The 20,438-nt window shown below is 40.4% G+C and overlaps 1 protein-coding gene and 1 pseudogene across 1 annotated transcript in view; one reads left to right on the top strand and one right to left on the bottom strand.

Moving 5' to 3' along the window:
* Fhod3 (formin homology 2 domain containing 3) overlaps positions 1 to 20,438 on the bottom strand; it is a 472,090-nt gene that overhangs the window by 369,187 nt on the left and 82,465 nt on the right.
* On the top strand, positions 15,984 to 16,697 carry LOC124965596 (transcription factor A, mitochondrial-like; annotated as a pseudogene).

The following is a 20,438-nucleotide window of genomic DNA, read 5'->3' as shown; positions in this document are numbered from 1 at the left end:
ACATAAAATTGTTCAAAAGCATGTTTTATTCCCGGTTCATTTTTTTTCAATGACTCTGCAAATGTACAAAAATAAAGCTTGGAAATTAATTAAGATCATCTATAAATCCTACTGGGTGGAGCCTAGGTTGGAGAATCATGTTTCAGTTCACAAACAGCAGCATGACCAACTGAGAGGTAAAGGATGCCTGCTCCTGGGATCTGTGCTTTGCACCCTTCCACCTAATTTTGGAACACATTTCCTATTATTTTCTTGAGGTGAATGAAGGGACTTTATGGTTCAGAGAGACTGAAGTTAAATTCTGCTAGAGCCCTCAGGCAGGTACCTGGTATATCAGCCATCAGCTACCTCATATCTCCAAACCCAAAATGGTCCTCTAATTGCATCCTTGTGAGGTCTTCCTTCAGACTAGGATGGGAGCCAGAAGCATCTACTTGGCAGTGGTTAGAGAGAAAGAAAATGCTTTATTCCTGGTAAGAGCTCTCTATGAAGTTCTGAGTCCAGATGAACTTCCCAAGGCAGGGCCACCAAAGCTGAAGAAGGGAGAAGAAAGAGCTGGAAGGGTCCTGAGTACGAAATTGACCAAGCCAGCAAGGGACACTCAGTGAGCCCCAAGGGCAGCCGAGGGTAGAGAAATTGTCTCTACTATTACTCCTACTGCACCAGCCAGCCAATAGGGAACTGTGGGACTGGGTAGTACCCCAGACACTGGCTGTTACCAGGGTCTCAACATGTCTACTGGGACACTGAAACTCTACCATGGTTCTTTCATGAAACAGGCAACCTGAGGGAGTTTGCAAATGCTTTAACAGAAGATTCTCAGTACATTCTGTGTGGACATGTGATTAATCCACATCCAAAACCTCAAATATGTGCCCAGACAGAAAGTGTGATACCTCACAGTCCCCAAAGAAAGTGCAGGTGGGGGAAGGCAAGGCCTGTCATGGCCTGGGTCGGAACCAAAATGGAAGATTCACACCTGACCTCGACACTTGCCCTCCTCACAAAGCAAACAGGACACTTATGTTGGGCCAGGCTGGAAATCCAGGACCACAGAAGAAAGCAGCAAATGGCTTATACCTTCCAGTGCTCAACAATGCTATCTGAATTCTCTAAGTTAAGGAATATGTTAAGCCCATTTTCAAAGAGCAGTACCCCTTCCCAGAGGTTGGTGTCTGTGTACTTGGTGTCAGACATAAGGTTTAACTCCCTTGCAATCTGTGGAAACAGGCAGCTTTGGACAGGCAACTACTAGATCATGAAGAATCCCACACTGAGGAGATCCACATCTTCCTGTATGCCACAAGTATCCTTTCTCCAGGACCCATCTGCCTCATGCCTCCCTCCTCACAATACTCAAAAGCATCCCTTTAGAGAGGGCTGCAGAGAACCCAAGTAGTACCACTCCCTTCACTGCAGAAAATGGTCAGAATTTTAAGTATTTTGGTGGGAACTTGGGGCAAAATTTGGAAAGAACAAAGCACATGTGGGTAAGTGAGTACAGAGCCACTGCCTTAAAGCTCTGCCCAGGTAACATGAGGGGCCACATGCAATGTGTCACCTCCCCAAGCTGCTCCTGACATGGCCTGACCACAGTAACAGAACAAGCCAGCAACACCACATGCCGGCTCCACTCCCCGCAGGCTCTCAGCATCTACTGAACTGAAATCCAAACCAATATTGGATGGCTGTGCTTTCCTTCTCCCAAAACAATGTTTATGGAATTAACACATGATCCAGCAAGCCCACTCCTGGGTATATGTCCAAAAGAATTAAAAGCAGTATCTCAAAGAAACGTTCATGCAGCCATATCCACAGCACATTAATTATATAAAAACCAAGCGATGGAATGTCCATCCATACAGGAATGGATAAGCAAAATGCAGTATACACATACAATGGTTTACTATTCAGCCTTAAAAAGGAAGGAAATTCCAATACATGCTAAAATACAAACCTCGAGGATATTATTCCAGGTAAAGTAATCCACTCACAAAAAGATAAATACTGTATGATGCCACTTACATATAAGAGGTACCTAGAATAGTCACATTTATAGAGAAAAATCAGAATGACAGTCATCAGAAGCTGGGGGAGGGAATAATAGAGAATTGTTTAATCGGTATAGCGTTTCAGTTTTGCAAGATGAGATCTGGATATGAATTGTTGTGACTGTTGGGGGTTCAATATAATATGAATGTACTTAATGTCATTAAGCTATACACTTAAAATGATTAAGATAGTGAAATTTAATTTGTTTGTAATTTGCCACCATTTTTTTAAGAAGTGGTTAAAAGAGAGAAACAGTCAATATGTCCTCACAAACTTGGAAAGCAACCATGAAAGGGGGCATAAGATGAAACAAGCAAAGAGCAGGAAGAATAGCAGAAGAGAATGACCAAACAGCAGAAATAAAGGGGAAATCAAAAACCAAGATTCTGGGCATTTCTGACCAAAGGACGTTATTCGTCTCGTTCACCACTGAGGGACCTGAACAACCAACCACTTCCAAAATGATAACAGGATATTAGTTACAATGAAGTTTTACATAGGGAATAAAAATCAGATATAAGTAATGACAGTATTCAGAGCTTACCATCTCTTCCAATTAAGCTTCATATTTAGTTTCAACCCTTCATAAAATAACAAATCATTTTGAAGGGATAAGAACTCATTCTTTGCATGCAACAGTTTCCCCTGTGCTGATTTTTATAAAAAGGCAATTTACTTTAGCCTCTTTGCTTGCACTACACTTTCTTCTTGTGAAAGATATACAGTTCCTCAGCCCACAGCACAACTACAATGAGGTTACAGTTTCATTTAGAGTCAACCAAAGCACTCCAAGAAATGCAGAGGGAACTTCATTAAGCCCAGATGGCTGCACCTGGGCCACCTGAAAACTTGCAATATTCCAAACAAATACCTATTTATTCCAGAGAGGATGCCCTAGGATTTTTTCCTCTTAGAGACAATAAATTAAGGATTTAAAAACATAATGGCAGCAACTCAAAACCACAGCGAGTCTCACTTCACACACCCATTAGAATTGCTATCAATAAGCACTGAGGATGTGGAGAAACCCAGGCTCTGTTGGCAAGACAGTAAAATGGTGCATTTTGGGAAACAATATACTAGTTACTCAAGAAACTAAACATACACCTACCATATTATCTGACAACACCACTTCTGTATGTATACATATTCAAAAATACTCAAAGCAGGGTCACAGATATATTTGTGTATCGATGTTTACAGCAGCATTATCCACAAGAACTAAAACGTGGAAGCAACCCGAATGTCCAATGACATGTGAATGAATCAAGAAAGTGTGGTATATACATATGATGGAATAGCATTTGCCTTAAAAAGGAAGGAAATTCACAATAACAAGGATGGAACTGGAGGATGTTAGGCTAAGGGAAATGATCAGTGACAAAAGATGAATGTGGTACTGCTCAATTTTGCTTATCTAAAATATCTGAAGTAGTCAAATTCAAGAAAACAAAGTAGAATGGGGTTGTCAGGGCCTGAAGGGAGGAAAATGGACCTTGTTTGATGAGAATAGGGTTTCAGTTTTGCAAGATGAAAAATTCTGAAGATTACCTATACAACAATGTGAATGTACTTAACACTACTGAACTATGCAATTAAAATGGCCAACTCACTCAGAAGGGTAAGGGTTGTATGTTTCCACTCATATGCAGAAAGTGGAGAGGAAAAAGAAAAACAGATGGGGGTGGATCTTCTAAAAAATTAAAGAGATCAGTAGAGGAAAGGGACCAAGGGGTGGGAAGCGGTGGGAAGTTCTGGGGAGTGATATCAGTCAAATTATGTTGTGATATTATGTGCATATACAAATATGTACTACAAATCCCATCAATATGTATGACTATAATGTATCAATAAAAAATGTGGAAAAAATAAAATGGTAAATTTGATGCATGCTTTACCACAACTAAAAATTTAAATGGGAAAGATAGAATGAATTGGACATAACTTTCCTATGTTCATATATGAATATACAACCACAAAAATGGGAAGTTATATTCCATGTATATGTCAAAATACATTGCACGGTCATGTATAACTAAAAACAAAAGTTTAAGAGTTAAAAATTTGAACATTTTTGAATCATTTGCCATATACAAGGCCAAAAAGAAGGGTTGCCTTTTCTTTACCCCAGGCACCCAAGACTTTACACAAGAGACCATTATCATCAGATTCATACTCTTCCAAAGTCTTTAATTCTACTCTATCAGGGAAGTTCTGATATGAAAAAGGAAAAAGATTCCCGAACCTCACTACTCACCATTATGCATATGATTGAAGTCCAGGTGGGTGGTTATCTAACACTGCAGACAAGATCAAGGAACTGCTTCAATTCACACTGTAATGTTCTCAGGACTTGGAGTCACTACCTACTTAAATGACAGCATCACAGAAAGTTTGGCTGGGAAGACCAGGACAGTCATCTTTCCCACCACTGCCACCTCCAAGAGACTACAGATCTGCACCGAGACACCATGAGCATTCCCAAGGTATGTGCAAAAAGTTCAGTTCATAGCACTGAACATGCTGTTCTGCAAATGAAAGCAAAATTTGCTAAGAAAAATTTAGGATTAAAATCATACTCACAATACCCTTCTAACTTCCTGCATACTTATTTTCTATAGGTCTGTGTTCAAGCACACAGCAGGAAAAGTCCATTCTTTTCCAGTTTGTCTATTCCAATACCCACACTCCTCTTCTCATTGGAAAAGCTCCAGTTTTACTTCAAGTGGCCATGCAGCCAGGTAAAAGGATTCATTTCCATGATTCTTTGGCAGCTACCTGCAGCTAATTCTGGCCAGTCAGAAGTAAGCAGAAATGTTGTGGGAAAACTCCCAGAAAGTGTCTTAAGAAGGCAAGAAGCCCCTCCTCAGCTCTCTCTCCTCTCTGCTGCTGGAGTACAGAAGCAAGGACTGAAGATCAAGCAACCATTCTACACTGGAAGGGGACTTGCTAGGACAAATACATGAGAGGGAACCATATCCCTGATGCCTTTGAAACTGGCCCAGAGGAAGCCCCTAGACTTGTTCACATTATAATAGGAAACTTCTATTTTGAAGTCATTTGATACTGTGGTTTTTTTTTTTTTTGGTGGGGGGGTAGTATCTAAAGGAAAACTAAATTCTAAGAAACAAATTTTTACAAAATTCTTCAAAGAATGGGGAGATAATTCTATAGAAGTGGAGGCAATAACAGTAACCTACTTCTCAAAATCTAAAAACTCACATATATATACAGTAGAGGGTGTAGGGTATACAGAATTTCTGGACTACCCTTACAACTGTGTTTGTGTCTCAAAACATTTTAATTTCTAAAAGCATCTTTAAAAAGCAACCAGACAGTCAAACAAATACCCCATAAAAACAATATTTAAAATAAAATAACAAATGTCAAAATACAAGTGGGTGAGAACAAATTCCACAACACTAAAATTTAAGTGGGTGAGGACAAACCACCAACGGCCATGAGATATGCATGGTATTATTGTCTGTCCAAGAGAAATTGAAGGGAAGCGACGAGGCATCCAATAGACCTGAGAGCAAGAGAACCCAAAATAGCCAGCAAGTACTCATTGGAAAGAATAGGCAGCCGGTTTGGGAACAACTGAAAGAAACTGAGGGGTACTGACCAATCCAACTTGCAAATCAACAAGCCCAAGTTTTGGGCTCAAGACTCTGGAGCAGTCTTGTCCTGTGCATCATTAAAATTGGCCCCAGATATATTGGATTAGACAAAGAATGAAAGGAAGAAAGGGGGGATGGGAATAGGAAAGACAGAATAAATTGGACATAAGTTTCCTATGTTCACATATGAATACATGACCAGTGTAACTCAGCATCATGTACAACCCCAAGAAGGTCAAGTTGTATTCCATGGATGCATAATATGTCAAAATACATTCTACTGTCATGTATAACTAAGAAGAATTTTTTAAATTTGGTTTCCAAGGCTAACTTACAGAGTAGAAGCAAAATGGAGAAAGATAAGAATAATGTAAAGGAAAAAGATGGACCAAATAGAAGTGAGACAGGAAGAGACCCCAGAAATCTCAGTACATCAGTCATGTTTCTTGATGCCATCATAAATAGACAAAGTTCAACAAAGAAACAATTCTGAACCAAGCCTCCTTATGAAAGTTCAGGAAAACCGATCTCACAAAAATGAGCAACATAAAAGTATTGAGGTTAAGCTTCATGCAGAGCTATTATAAGGAAAAAGATAAAAAGGAGTTGAATCAATATCCCTAAAGACAATGAAAACAATGTTAAAAAGGTATACCTAAACAAATTTGTAACCTACCTTTTTCAAAATGTGATAAAGACAGAAATGATACAAGACAAGAAAGACCAACATAAAATGGAATTAAAAGAACAGATGACAGAACTCAGGATTATAATTTGAATAAATTGAAAAGATATGAAGACTAAACTAGAAGGAAAACAAAAGTAAACATGACAGATAATGCTTTAAAGATGTATAAAGTTAAAAGGAGACATTTCTTTACATCAAAAAGAAATGAAAATGATGCAAGACAAACACTCATCACAGGTAGACTAAGGAGGTCTACAATACAGATAATATGAGTCCCTGAAGCAAAGCAAGGGAACAGAATACTAAACTACAAGAAAATTTTCCTACATGTTATTTGTAATATTTGTAATATTTTATATTTCACATGTATTTCAAATTACATATTAAAAGAGCAGCTTATGTCTCAGAGAATTCTGACCCATAATGACCTCCCCAAAAACACATTTTAGTAACTGCACTTTATAGCAAAAGAATATCTCTTTGGGGAATCTATAAACAGTGATTTAAAAGAAAAATAAAAGTGAGTATCACACTTTCAAAAATCAACACTTATACAAAAGAAAATATAAGAAAATGTGAGTGAAGGACATCATACAGCAAAAAAAAAAAAAATTAAGTATACTCAAACTGTTAGTAACATACAAAACTTCAGAGCCCTTATGAAAAAAATAAACTAAAATAAGAATCCTTTTATTCATCACTGACTTCTAAAATTCAACTTATCAAGGTTCCCAAAGAGCTGTGTTTATGTGGTATCTGTAGACAAATTACCTTCCAGAAATTGACACATTAAAAAAATTTTAAAAGCAACATATCCAGTATTCCCTAACATATGTAACCTGTTTTGGGGGAAAGAACTATGTTCCAAAATAAAAATAAAAGTGTTTTTATTTTCATAAAGTCCTTTAATCTCTTAACACATAACAAAACTGCACATCTGCTATGTATTTAATATATTCAAAGTCACAAAACTTCTGGAAAACTCTATCACACGATCATGAAAGGGGGATAAAAATGGCATCTTAGAATTATATGAAGAAAGTTTGACTTCAAAGACCACCTAACTAGAGAAGGGGCCTATAACACAAAATAACTAGAGCAATATCGTAAAGGTTGGTGAGCTTTAAATGTAAAAGTGCTTGTAGAATTTAGAGTAAATAGGAGCTAAACTGAAGAGAACATAGTCTAGAATGGCTATACATTCTAACAAAGTAGTTATAAAATTACCAAAAAATGAGAACAAATGCAAAAAAAAAAAAAATCCTCCACTCTTCTGGTGATAGTAGTATTGTTGTTCTGGTACTTCTGTGTGGTTTAGGTAAAGTGAGTAAATATCAGATATTCTAATTCTATCCACTTCTGTGTTCTTAAGAGCCTGAACTTGGGGTAAAAGGACAAGATATTGATGTGGTACAGGAAAGTTTACATAAAAACCTTGTAGTACAGATTTTGTAGTATCAGTATGCTCTCATAAGCTATTTGATCCTAGATAAATACACATACTGAACATATGCCCAATACACATCTCAATACATCTCAATATTTCAGGCTCAGAAACACTGACAGCCCAATAGCAATGAGCACCCAAACTGTAGCCTTAAAATAGTGTTTTCTATTAACAGATGGAGGCTTTCCTGGAGAAATGGCCAATTCCAGGCCTGAGGTAAGTAACAGAGGAATGAAAATCTTGCTTATACCACCAAGAGGAAGCTATGAAGAACACTAAGAATTAAGAAAAACCAACCTAGGTGTTCTTCAACAGATGAAGGGATAAAAGAAAATGTGGGATATGTGTGTGTGTGTGTGTGTGTGAGAGAGAGAGAGAGAGAGATGGAATATTACTCAGCTTTAAAGAATGAAATTATGACATTTGCTGATAAATGGATGGAGTTGGAGAATATCATGCTAAGAAAAATAAACCAAACCCAAAAAAACAAAGGCCAAATGTTTTCTGATATGTGGATGCTAATTCACAATGGGGGTGGGGGTCGCTAGGGAAGAATAGTTACTTGATTAGGTAGAGGGAAGTGATGCGAGGGGAAAGGGCATGGGGGTAGGAAGGATATTAGAGTGAAACAGATATTATTACCTCATGTACATATGATTACATGACTGATATGATCCTACAACATGCACAGTCAGAAAAATGAGAAATTATGTTTCATTTTTGTATGATTTATCAAAATGCAAAAAAGCATTCTACTGTCATGTATAACTAATTAGAACAAATAAATTAATGAGAGATACTCAAAGCACCTCTTTATAAACATTACAATAAGTAAGTTAAAAGAAATGACAAATATTGTGGTTTTTACCTGGAATGTCCTCAAAGTCTGTGTTCAGAGATGGGGTCTGGGGGTGATAATTGGATCATGAAGGCTCTGATCTCATCAGATTAATTCATTGATGAATTAATTTGGTCCCAGTGGAGGTGGGACCAAATTAGAGGAAATAGGTCACTGGTGATTGCCCTGGAAGGGTGTACCTTCTCTCTGGCCTTTCCTCTCTTCAATCCTGCTTCCCAGCTGCCATACTGTTCATACTGAGCAGCATCTGTCCTGCCGCACCCTTCTTCCATGATGTTCTTCCACCTCAAGCCCAGAGCAATGGGTCTGGTTGACTGGATGAAAATCTTTGAATCCATGAGCCAAAATAAACTATTCCTCCTTTAAGTTGTTTATGTCAGATATTTTGGTCACAGCAAAGAAAAGCTAACATAATAGGATTAGAATATCACATTTTATACACTAGTGAATTAATGGCCATAGGCATTGAGCATTCTAGATAAGCAACACAAACAGATAAACAGATAGTGGGTGCCCTCAGACCAAAGGAGTCTGCTCAGACATGAAGAGTAGCCTCAGTAAGCCTTTAGAATCAGTGGCAAAAATCAAACCAGGCTTTTAAAATGTCAATAACTCTCTACACAAACAGTCAGTAAATAACTTAATATCAATTTGCACAAAATACAGAACCAGCTTTTGGTGGCTGAATAAACAAGGTACATCAATCCTTTTTGTGTAAAATTCCAGACTGGTCATTGATGTCTTTCTCAGTTGACAACTCCCTAGTACTCTTGCCTAGTACAAGGTCCCTTGCCACAGGCAATGGCAAATACAAATGGACGATTAGAAATGTGCTTTTTCTTCTCTAGGCTTCTCTGAGCCCCACTCACAATTCTGCAAATCATGAGCTTGGTTCTCTGCCCAATTCAACCTGTATTACTTCAGTGAAGCACGTCTGTACACTGGCATCATAAGCCCCGTGCCCCTTAGGGACTCTGCAAGAAACCAGGGCCCAGATCTGCCATGCTCCATGGATATCAGAAGAGCTTCAGGAACAGTTTGGCCAAAAAGGACGGGGGGCAATCACAGATTTTAAAATATGCCTTTATATTTCAATATTAAAAAATGCTCATTTTTTTAAACAAGGTTTGAGTGTTTTTTTTTAAGACCTATTATTGCTCAAGGCATATTCTGAGGCTTCATACAATGGTTTAAATATTCACAGCTCCTCTCAAAAAATGGCTTCTTCCAAAAATAACAACAGAATGAAGCAAAAACTATTACCCTAGGTAAATGTATGATTATACAAATGGTATGCCTCTACTTCATGTACAGAGAAACAAGATGTATCCCATTTGTTTACAATAAAAATGAATTTTAAAAAAAAGAATTTTTTTTTAAAAAAATGGCTTCTTCCTTCATACTACCTCAAATGGATTTTCCATCAAGAGGGCCATCTAGGTTCTAAGCCAGTAGTCTTCTTACCAGAAAGTTCAGCACAAACATTCAGTGACCAGCTCTAGTAACTAACTTACCAAGACACCAGATAACATTCTTTGTTTCTTGTAATTTCTTACAATCCATATTTGTCAGTTTAACACAGTTGTGTGTCCTTTTAATACTACACTCCACTTGCCATCATTTGGGGAAGCAGAAAGTCTCACTGCAGTTAATCATGGAATTGGGTCAACTTCCAATTCCTCCAAACACACAGCCCCTTCCCACACAGCAGGGTCCCCTTCCAGTGTTCTAGTGGGGGAAGCTGGTCAGCTAGACCACACCTTTCTCTCTTACCTTGACCTCCCACTCCTCCCTCTCATTTCCCTGCTATTCATGTCATCCCAGAATATTCTTCCTTAAGTTCTACTCTCATTACTCCCCCCCATTCAAAATCTGATTTTAGCGATTCCCTTTTTTTCTATTTGGCAAGGTAAAAATGTCATTATCCGTTTATGAAGACTGTCTACACAAAAGACCTGAATAGCCTTCAACTGGGTGGCCCAATATTTAAATTGGTATCTTGTCTGAACCTACCAATAAACTTATGAGCCAAGAGCATCCACCCCAGTAGAGAACTCAAAAATCAGGTCTTCTAAGGCAATCTCAAAAAACCAAAGGAAGAATGATCTCGCTGATATGTGGATGATGACACATAATGGGGCATGGGAGGGGTTAGTTTTAGGGTTAGAGTTCGGGTTAGGGAGGGGGGCAAGAATGGAGGAAGGAAGGACTGTATAGAGGGAAAAGAGGGGTGGGAGGGGTGGGGGAAAGGGAAAAAATAACAGAATGAATCAACCAACATTACCCTATGTAAATTTATGATTACACAAACGGTATGCCTTTACTCCATGTACAAACAGAGAAACAACATGTATCCCATTTGTTTATAATAAAAAAAAAAAACAAATCAGGTCTTCTTCATTCAGCCTCATTCCTTAACGAGCCACCACACACACATATACCTCAATGCCATTTCCAGTCTTGATACCTTTCCAAGTAAGTTGTCTCCATTCCATTGCTAACTTCACTTTGCTCCTGCTAACACCATTGGGGGTTTCTTCCTTGGTCGTTCCCTCAACCCCCTCCTTGTTACCCACACAATTCCTTCCTAGTTTTCATTAACTACTCACCTCCCATGTCTCTTACCAGCACCAAATGATTTACAACCAGTCTCTGGATCCAGAGGGTTTAGCTCCCTGGCCACACAAGATACCTCCAGAATCCAGATTTTTCAGTTTGGGGCCCTAACAACCCTAGAATAGGATCAATTGTACCAGTCAAAATGACCATTTCCTCAAGTTGCTCACAGCATCAGGTCTTTCTCCCACGTTGATATTCTCTGAGCTTAACACAGTACCAGGCACACAGCTGGGGCTCCAGAAGTACTAGTTTCCTGGGAGAATAAATCGATTGTCTGAGTGAATCAGTCCCATCTCACCAGCCTCTCCACACACTGTGCTACTGTGAGGATTGCTGGCAGCTTCTTAGCCCCTCTACAGCTCTCTTGGGGCCAGCTCCACAGCAGTGGTTCTCAATCAGGGCCACCTTTGTCCCCTCCCAAGGGACATCTGGCACTGTTTGGGAATATTTCTTGCCCTTACAACTGAGGCATTGTTACTGGCATCTAGTGGGTAGAGACCAGACGCTGCTGAACATCCTACAGTGCACAGGACAGCCCTCGCAACAAGCAGCATCTGGCCCAAAATGTCAACAGTGCCAAGATGGAGACAGTGCCCAGAAGACTCAGACCCTTAAAAGTGATGGAAACATCACAACATTCACCACCACTTTCAGATTCGTCATAAATACTTTTGACATTACATTAAATTATTGAATTCTGACATTAAGCAGTGCAGCCTTCTGCCCCACAACAGTACCAGAAGCACGCGGCAGTCATGGCAGACGCTCTGGAATGACCACATCACAAACTTCTGGAGCTGGCTGCAGCATTTCTGCCTACTAATTTTAATCTCTTTCTCAAAGGTCATGAATATTTTCAGACCTCTTAGCACAAGCTTATTGTGGGCAGACTTGGTACATGTTGCTTCCAGTTGGCAAAGCACTTCATTCGCCAGCACCCAAGCTTAGTTACAGGCTTAACTTGGTCCATGTCACTTTCCAAGGGACTTTTTGAGACCATTATCCTAATTGGCAAATGATATGTAACTACCAGAAGGCTGTGTGTCAGCAATTATATTTATAATGAAAGCTTAATCTCCAAAAGAAAACAGTAATTCATTAAAACCGCCCTTCCCATCTGCCATTACAGCAGCCAAAGGAAAAAGAATCTGCTCCATGGTAAGGTATAAATTAGTTGTCGGAGCACAAAACCCAGGCAAGGCCAGACAAAAGGGAATCAAGATACACACCCTACTTGGTCCCAGTCAAGCTTTATCTTGCTGTACCCTTAGTGAATAGGTGAAAGAAGGGACAGCAGCTTAGGGATCAGGAGCTGGGAGGGTGGGACCAGGTTTCACTTTGTCTACTGCTCAGAGCAGCATTTTTAGCAGACCGTATTCAGTTCTACATTTTCTCAGCACTTCAGGGAGGATGACTCCATGGTCTGATATTTCAGTTCAGCTCTCCCTACGATCCCAAATACAGTTCCTCTTATTATTCATATAGATATATTAAGACACACATGTGCTGTGCATTGTTGTACCGAAGCCAAGAATAGCTACCAGATACAGCATGTCCACTTTGTGCCAGGCGCTCTTCTAAGTACCTGATGTAGACTCATTCATTTAATCCCCCAACAACTGTCTCATTTTACAGGTGAAGTGGAGACAGAAGCAACTTGAGCAAGTTCACAGAGCCTGTAAATGACAGAGCCAGAGTATGAACCAGACAGACTAACTCCAAAGTTCAGGGACAAGCACCAGACATGACAACCAGAGCTCATATGCAGTGAGTCCTTGTTATGAGTTGGAGCTGGGATGCCCCCCAAAAGCTCATGTGTTGGAGGCTAGGTCCAGAGGTAGGACTTTGGGGAAGTGATCAGATCATGAGGATTGACTTCATCAGTGGATTAACCCATTGGTAACTGACTACTGGGAGGTGGTGGTAACTGTAGGCAGCTAGGGCATGGTTGGAAGTAGGTCACCAGGGGGCATGCTCTTTCGGACATCTTGTCCCTGGCTCTTTCTCCTTTCACTGCTTCCTGGTTGCCACGAGGAGAGCAGTTTTTCTCTGCTGTACCCATCCACCATGATATTCTTCATCACCTCAGGCCCAAAGCAATGGAACCAGTCAACCATGGACTGAAACCTGTGAGCCATCAGCCAAAATGAATATTTCCTAGTCTAAGTTGTTTGTAACAGGTATTTTGGTCACAGGGATGAAGAACTGATGTAACATGGCCTACCATCTCCAGGAGCTATGACAAGTGCTTCACATGACCCATCTCATCTATGGAGGGCATGGAAGACCTCAGGCTATTTTCCCTGTGGTATGCTGGGATCTTTGAGCAGAACCCAAAAGTCTGAAGAGTCAACAAAGGGGAAAGAATAGACAAAAAGTCATGGGCCATGTAGCTTGTTTGGAAAGCCATCAGCAGAACAGGAGGTATGTCCTCTTACCCAGGACTCCAAACCCACTCTCGAGGTGTGCACAATGACCAACCACTCACTTTAAAATAGTCACCTGAGGACTGGGAGATTAAGTGACCTATGCCAAGAGGAAGAATCAGGATTCAACGTGGGCATATCTGGCTTCAAAGCGCTGGTTTCCAAGGACCCTGCTAAGATCCAGGACATGCCATCCCCCTGTGGCCTCAAATTTGCCCATGCTCTAATTCCCTGGATTTTCCATTGTCCACGGCATCCCCCTGTGGGGCCCTCCTATGATTATGAAAAAGCTCCCATGGACTAGGCAATTCAACCTGGGTGAGGGACCCACCTGGACTCCAGGGACCTGCCAACATCCCTGCAAACACAGGGACTTGGTACTTGTCTAGGATTAGGCCAACCCTTGGAAAAATAACCTCTAATTCCTGGCCCTGCTCTGAACTGTTCAGTAGCCTAACAACTTGCTACATTCCCTCCAAATGCTGCAGGGAACAAAGTGTCTCACCAGATGTAACACAGTCACCATTATAAGGTAAGCACAGGTCCCCTGCTAGATCACTCACACAGGTAGGGAGCTTTCTTAAAACGTGTTTGTTGCAATATGCTCTTGCAGCAATGACCAGCGTGTGTGCCAGGGCAGGAACCCAGCAGGGGCAGTCTTCACCAGAACGACGCGCACCAAGTGGGCCTCCAGCTGCACACCCTGCATGGTGTCACATTTTATTTTAGGCTCACTCCTTATCTTTGACCTCACATACTCTGGCCTTAAAAAGAACAAAACTCAGGATACCCTCCAGTTTCCACTCAGCTTGGCACAGGCATGCTTCTCCAAGCCAGAGAAAGGAAAGCAGGAATCGCTGCCCTTGTGACTGCACACACACATGGACACAGCTCATCCATCCAGACGGCAAGACCTGCAGGAGCAGGGCTAGAACTAAAATACCACGTATCCTGCAGGGAGTCTTTCTATGGGGATTCTGGGATCCACAGGTAACTCTGCTCTTTCCTTCCCAAACTCAGACATGAGTGAATGGGCAGGCAGAAGAAGCCTTCCCAGTTTTTTCAGTCAAAGGGCTTCCAGATAGGCTGTCGCCCTTCCCTGAGCAAAGCCATTCAGGGTCCTCAGAATAGAACACTTACTGAAGAGGGAGGCACCGGGCTTCGCCTGCCCACTGCCTTTCAAATGCACCCTTTTTCCTTAGGAAGGAATGAAGGGGAAGTGCTGGAAAGACACCAGTGTCTCCCTGAGGGGCTGAGGGGAATTCCCTGTTCTCTCTGCAAATAGAGATGAATCCTCAGCAGAGGAAAATGAAGGGCCATGCCACATCATCTTAGGGTCTACATGTAGAGAAAGCTCATTCTTTAAAAAAAAAAAAAAAAAAAAAAAAAAAAAAAAAAAAAAAAACCACCCCCCCAATTCTCCAGGAAAGAATAGTAACTGTGTAAGTCTACAGAGAAGCAAGGAGGAGGGAAGTACATAGGACTGTCAGAGGCCAAAGTCCACACACAGCTCTGTAGATAAGAATGAACTACAGATCTATTTATTATCAATAAAACTCTCATTCTGACACTCACAGTTTGGATGTGATACGTCCCCCAAAAACTCGTTTGTGAAAATGCAAAAAGGTTTAGAAGAGAAATGATCAGGTTATGAGAGCCTTAACCCAATCAGTGAATTAATCCCTACAGGACTGAGTGGTAACTAAAGGTGGGTAGAGTGTGGCTAGAGAAAGTGGGTCACAGGGGCATGCCTTTGGGGTATGTATTTTTTATCTGACCAGTGGAGTCTCTTGCTTCCTGATCACATGAGTTACTTCCCTCTATGACACTCTACAGCCATGATGTTCTCCCTCATCTCAGGCCCAAGTAATGGAGCTGGCTATCTATGGACTGAGAGCCATCTGAAACCATGAGCACCCCCCAAAATAAACTTTTCCTCCTCTAAAATTGTTCTGGTCAGGTCATTCAGACACAGCGGCAGAAAAGCTAACTACAACAGACACCACACAGAATCCTGCACATTCTTCAGAAACTGACGCTACCAGTGATAGAATCTAGAGGATAACAAACACGAGAGCGGTGTGGTGGGTGAATTCTTCAATCTTTGAGTGTTCTGACCTCCAGCAGGGTAAGGAGGGAAAAAGAAAAGTACTTGAAGAACAGGGGACTTTCCCCAACTGACTTCTAGAGCCTTCCCATGAGGCTAAGTTACAGTTCTAAGAACATATTCTCCCCTTTTATATAATACACTAAAATTTCCATTAAAAGTTCTCTCAGGTCATTGTTGAGGCCGTTACGGTTTGCAAGGAGGGTCCTGGGAGATTTGGGCCCGGCCACTGCCTTATTGGCCATCACCGCTGCCATGGCGCTCCTACAGGGAGTGTGGGGCGTGCTGAGGGACTTGGGAAAGTCTGGAGAGCTGTGTTTCGGCTTTGGAAATCGTCTATGCTCTCCCTTTAGATCTGAAAGTATCAGAACTAATTAGAAGAATTACAGAGCTATGGAGGGAACTTCCCGAGTCACAGAAAAAAATATATGAAGATGCTTATAAGGCAGACTGGCAGGCATACAAAGAAGAGATAAACAGAATTCAGGAACAGCTAACTCCAAGTCAAATGATATCTTTGGAAAAAGAAATCATGCAAAAACGTTTAAGAAAGAAAGCTTTAATAAAAAAAAGAGAGAGTTAACAATGCTTGGAAAACCAAAAAGACCTCGCTCAGATTATAACATTTTTGTATCCGAAACCTTCCAAGAAATTAAGGATGGTTCATCGCAGGCAAAGCTGAAATCTGTGAATGAAACTTGGAAAAATCTGTCTAGTTCTCAAAAGCAAGTATATATTCAGCTTGCTGAAGATGATAAAATCCGTTATGATAATGAAATGAAATCTTGGGAAGAACAAATGATTGAAGTTGGATGAAGTGATCTTATATGTGGCAAAATGAAGAGCCAAAAAAAAGATGGCATTGAGGAGGAGTGTTAAGATAAAAGATGGAGCTGTGTTCATGATGATTAGGCACAAAAAACCAATTAAGTCTCAGTAACCTGAAGCTGTGTAAAATAAGAAAGGATAAAGTTGGTGAACATTTTATATTCAATTCCTTTTTCTTTAGCCCATGAACTTCTGCTAGTTGAATACATTTTATATTAGTATTTTGACAAGCTAAACAGTTGAAAGTTCATGCAAAATTTTATTTTGTGTTTAAGAACTACTGAGGATCAAGATAATCCAAACAAATGGAGCACTGAATCATTTTACCTTTGATAAAGGTAAACCAGTCTGTGAAGTTTTTTTATATTGGAAGACAATTATGGAAAGAGAATTGTTTCCTTATGGAAGCAGGAGTTTCTTTTCAAATGTGTGACATATTATAGATGACACAGTGTTCTATGATGTAATTATGCATTTTTAAAAAAGCAGCCAGAGCTCATATAGGTAAATTCCTATTCCTTGGGTACAATTCATATTTTATTCAGAGTTGATGGTTGTACATGTATGTAACAGTTGGTTTCAATAGTAACTTTTTATAAAAGGGACTGAAATTTATAAACCTTTTTCTCATTGTCTTTCTTTTAACTAAAGTAAAAACTAAGAAATTATGTATGAAATCTATGCATATTATTTTATATTGCATAGAATAAAAATTCTAATTTTTCATTTTATACATTTGTGAATTATGTATTTGTAAATGGAATATTTTTTCTTGAGGAATTTTATTTTTTCTGAATTATTATTTCTCTTTTAAGTTAGTATATTTATTCACACACACACACACAAATGTGGTAAATTTTTAAATGAGAAATCTAAAACATGCAAGTCTCCATCAGGAATTTGAAGCATTTTGCATAACATATAAAGGTCTTCATAAAAGACAGCCAACTATGGTATATGGGTCAAATCTAGTCCTCTGTCTACTTTTCATGGCCTGTGAATTAAGAATTTTATTTATATTTTAAATGATTTTTTTAAAAGACTATGAATGTGAAAATGAACATGAAATTTAGTGTGCTTAGTTTTATTGGAACACAGTCATGTTCATTCTGCTTATCATGTATGACTGCTTTTGTGCTATCATGATGAAGTTCACTGGCTGCTACCGAGACTAACCTGGAAACCCTGAAATATGTACTATCTGACCCTTTATGGATACAATTTGCCAACTCATGTTTTATAGCATAGTCCAGAGTAACTAAGGTTCTTATGTATTGTAATGTTAGGATAGTTTTTTTCAGCTGCTTCAGATGTTCTTGTTTTAGAATCAGCACTCAAGAGAAAAGGCTACATAAGCTATATAAGGTAATCAATTGCTCCTCACTGTTAGCAAGGAAAGTAATCTTCAGTCTCAAATTATGTTGCAGTATAATGAAAAAGATCCATGTTATATTAAATAAGAGTCTCAAATTATTTGCTATGGCTGAATAAAATGTACCTTAAAAGTTTTAAAAAAAAAAAAAAAAGTTCTCTCACTTTGCCAGATGTGGTGGTGCACACCTGTAATCCCAGCAGCTCAGGAGACTGAGGCACAAGGATTTCAAGTTTAAAACCACCTCAGCAACTTAGTGAGGTCCTTAGCAACTTTTTAGGACCCTCCCTGTCTCCAAATAAAAAGGTCTGGGGATATGGGGATGTGGCTCAGTGGTTAAGTGCTCCTGGGTTCAATCCCCAGTAGAAAAAAATTCTCCAATTTTAAATAAACTATTTCTCTAAAATTCAGTAGGGGAAGTAGGGGCTCAGGGTAGTTCCACCATTGGCTCCTAGAAACCCCAGACTCCTTGTTCTGTCAAGCTCCCTTTACCTGTGCCCAAGAAAGAAGTGCCTCCATCCTTGCCCTTAAGTCTCACTGGGAATCAGGGGTAGACACATCACAACGCAGTAATGGAAGAGCAAGAGGTCAGTGAATGGTGCTATAAGCACTGGGGACAAGGACCAGTGGGCCCATGCCCTGCCAACAAGGGGAAGCAGGAATTGGATGTGAAATGAAGTACAGGTATCCAGTAGACAAAAGTCACATCAATGACAGATCCAGAACTCAGGTGAGAGCTGGAAACTCCAAGCACACAGCCTTTAGTTAGGGATAGGATGCCCACCTGTACCTCATTTACTCATAAGCCTGTGTACTTCTTTATAGCACTTTGCAGAGTGGTTGCACCCAATAGACACTGAATCTTGATTTCAGATGGAAATCTGGAGATTTCTCACATAGCTTCAAGATAGTGGTGTTTTCAGGCCCATACCATCTGACAGTAACAGCAAGGAAACTCCCAATAATGAAAATCCTGCAGGCCTACTAGAGGCCCGATTCTTAACCAGACATACCTTGTCAGCTCACCAGTTCTTTTGGCAGCTTGTAAGGAAAACGTGAGGGTCCTCATTGTCAGTCAAAGTGCCATACCCCATATTCAGCTGCTAGACATGCTGGTTCCAGAACTGCAACCCTGTTCTTCCTCCCTTGACCACCAACTCCCCTCAAGCAGGACACCCTGCAGGAGAGCCAACACTCTCCACTACAGTCTAGACCCTCAGGCCTGGGCAGGGCCTGACCCCCTAACCCAGGCCATGGTCCAGGGCATTTGTTATTTGGGGTTGTTTTGGGGTTTTGTTTCCTATACCATTAACAAAAAATGAAGACTTCCAAAGAAAGGTTATTAAAGAAAAAAAAACAAAACTGGCATACTTTAAAGATTTGATCTTAGATTCTAGTCACAGCCTCATTTGGAAGTGACACCAAAAGTCCTTCCCACAAGGCCCAGGTCAGTGGTCTCTTGCCTGCCCCATTAATGGCCTACTTTGTTCAGAACACCTCATTCACCAATACCCACTGTGCCAGATACCACAGCATGGAGCCCCTGCAAGTCCTGACAAAGATGAAGCCTCAAAGACGACTCACAAAGGCTGGAGAACAGCCAAGGGGAGGAAGGGCTGCACCTGCACCCCCAAGGCCAGGCTGCACCAAGGATCCCCATCCTGATGCCCGCACATATTGGCAGTGCCCTCCACAAGCCTGGCATGCGCTGCTCCAGGCATTCTGAAAGCGTCTCAGTCAATGCCTACCTTGATCTCAAGATTCCACTATCTTTCATCAAAGAAAATGCATACCAACGAGAGTGACTCACACAGGCCTGGGAATTCCTCACCAGGACAGATCTGTGGAGCTTCTTCTCCAAGTCCCTAATGGGATGGTAATTGCTTTTATGGCTTTCTGACGAAGTGCAAAGTGCTCTGTGGCACTCTCTATTGCTTCCCAGTGGCCTCTAAGTCGATCTCTGGCCACCCTGTTCTCAGCCACCAGCATCACCCTCACCAACCCCAGCACCACACCCCATGTCCAGGGTACTAGGAGGAACCAAACTATGCAGGGAGACAAGACAGGAAGAGCTGCACATGATCTCCCGGGACAGCTTTTAGAAATCCCAGTCCAAAGTCATCCAAAAAAAAAAAAAAAAAAAAATCTCTCCAGATAGTCAGCAAATAAATTTACCATTAGATGTGTGATTTAAAAAAAATTGTCATTACTAGAGTATTTACTGAATGAAAAACATTGTACTGTACATGTTACTTGAATAGCCTATCTATTCAAATGTTTTGTAAATGTCAACTCATACATTATGTTTGTGCTGTTTTTGTGGTGCTTATATAACTTTTTAACTTTGATGACTATACCATAACTGGCACTTAGTGTCATGGCATTTCCATTCCTTTTCACACATTCAGCTATTGCTTAAT

Source organism: Sciurus carolinensis, chromosome 15 (genome assembly GCF_902686445.1).
Source record: "Sciurus carolinensis chromosome 15, mSciCar1.2, whole genome shotgun sequence".
In the NCBI taxonomy this organism is placed as follows: domain Eukaryota; kingdom Metazoa; phylum Chordata; class Mammalia; order Rodentia; family Sciuridae; genus Sciurus; species Sciurus carolinensis.
Note: the sequence above shows the minus strand (reverse complement) of the source record. Positions and strands in the feature narration are given on the sequence as shown.